Here is a 2,439-nt window from a genome sequence, read left to right as displayed (position 1 = left end):
ATACTGGCGGATGCCGGACGCGTGCTCCACATATGTGTCTCGTGACCAACGAATGGTATCCGAGACGATAAAGCGTCGCATCATTGCTGCGTATTGGGAGCCAACCCGTAACAGCGCGAGTACGTGTAGAAATGGACTGTGGAGGGTGAGCTCCTGGCCGAGCAGTTCGTCTACGCCTGCATAACCATGCAGGTATTAGTGGCTGCCGATCTTGAGATCGTGTGGCGCAAATGAGAGGAAGAGCTTTACCAACGTAGATGACTCCTCAAGATGCTGGATCCGGACGTGCTCCAGGCTTGCATAATGGCCTCCAACTGTGCCAAATTAGGCCCGACGAAAGAAATAGTGAGGGAGGCCGAATGGCTTCGGGATATCATAATACGCGCGTGTAATGCGCCCATGCCCCGGAGCCGTTTTAAGCCTTTCAGGTCCGCGTACTAGTGGATGCCAGAGATAGCTGGCTAGGCAATCCCTGGTACGAGCCCGGCGCCACCTTACGCGAACCAAGATAAGGCATGAAGAGGAACACATAGCGAATGCGCAAAAAGTCCTTCAAGCAGCGCATTGCTCTGCGAAGGGCTCTGCTCATTGCTATAAAAGAGGCCAAGGCCTTCCTGGCGGGAGCTGATCTTAGAATTAGATCTGTGGGGCGCCGATATAAAATAAAATACAAAAAAAGAGGAATCTTAATGAGCATAGTGGACTAGGTATGTGCGATCTCCATTAATTGAATCGATCTATGAATCAATCCTGAATTGGATTGATTGAAATCGATCTACTAAAAAATTGGAGCTGAATGAATCGATTTATTGAAGATCGATTCAATCAAAATTTTTTTAGTAACATTCTCTCCAGTGAGATATGACAATGGAATAGATGTCGAATCAACGTCAATTTGATGATTTCAGCATCGAATCGATATTAATTTCATTGTCATTTCTCACTCAGATGTCTATACTTATCAGAATGAAATCTGACGGTGTTAGTAGTATCATTTTATCCATTTGTTTAACATTTGGTGAGCAATAGGGATGAAATAATATATCAAAATATATTTCAAATTTCCGAATTCACCCCTACGTTTCGAAGTTCGATATGTTATTAAATGAATCGATCTACCTTAAAATCGGATCCTGACGAATCAATTAAAAAATCGATCATTTTTTGTAAAAAGATCGATCTTTTAGAAGTTCGAATTGAGATCTCACATTCCTATGGTGGACAAAGCGTTCTTATTGTCACACTACAAATTTCACAACAAAAATCTCGACTTCATTGTCAATACCTTTGTAACAACCTAACTTTTGTGCGCGAACGTAGCTCGTCGTAATTTCAATTTCGGAGTGTAAAAGTGGTTCGAACAGGAGGCGAAATGCAATGATCGAAACACTAGATTTAATGCTGATAATGATTAAATATATATTTCGTCCAAATAAAAAATACAAGTGTATTTTTTCCGCGTACTTTGTGTGTCACGGAATTCGAGCATCCAGCTAGAAAAACGGCGTTGGGATGTGGAATACAATTGTATGCGTGTGTGTGCGTGCGTGCGTGCGTGCGTGTGTGTGTGGTATGCGTACGCGCGTATGTACGTGCGTGCGTGTATGTGTAAACGCGGTCTGATTCGGTGTCGTCGCAAACAGCTTTTCGGTCGCGGTATAGACGCGGGTTGCTGAGCGAGGGACAATAAATCTGCTATACGTCGCAACGCACCTGATTGCTTCTCGTGGTACACGGGTGCACGCTAGCATTCCCGTTCGCGTTCGCGGTACATGGCGCGGTATAATACGAAACGTTTTCCCCTATGAAATGGGGAAAACGGAGAATGCGTTTTGGCACTCGACGACCGAGAACACTCAGCAGAGGCAGAGAAGACTCCATTCGGGAAGGTCCTAGATGCGCACAAAAATAATCGGACACAATTCCAATCGGATACGGATTGAATGGACACACGATTGACCCAATTGGACACAGATAGAAAGAAGCATACGACAGCTTCCATCTGACACAATTCCAATTGGACACAAGTTGAAACGAACACATGACTGTCTCATTCGGACACAGTTCCAACAACTATTGCCGCGCTGATCGGCAGCCGAGATGCTCGGAAAGACAGAGTACGCTCTGCTTCAGAGATTCTCGTGCAGCGGACTAAGAAAAAGCCGGTCTGTCGCTATCGAGGATGCTCGATAGTGGCAGAGTACTCTCTACTGCTTCTTCGCGCTATTGTATCGGCCATAGAATTCGGAATAGGAAAAGAACGGATTAGAATCCGGAGTCGTAAAAAGAAGCGCGCGACAAAAATTCGCGGCTTTTATACCCGGATGTTGTTTCCGCTCGTATTGTTCCGGAACCGTTTGGTGATTCCTGCCGATTAACAATACGAGCGAGAGAAGCGTCGTTAGGCGGTATTTGGACAGATTCTCGAATCCTTGTCGG

This window comes from Trachymyrmex cornetzi, unplaced genomic scaffold, assembly GCF_001594075.2.
Source record: "Trachymyrmex cornetzi isolate Tcor2-1 unplaced genomic scaffold, Tcor1.1 scaffold781, whole genome shotgun sequence".
NCBI lineage: Eukaryota > Metazoa > Arthropoda > Insecta > Hymenoptera > Formicidae > Trachymyrmex > Trachymyrmex cornetzi.
The sequence above is the reverse complement of the archived record's forward strand: the minus strand, read 5'-3'. Positions refer to the sequence as shown.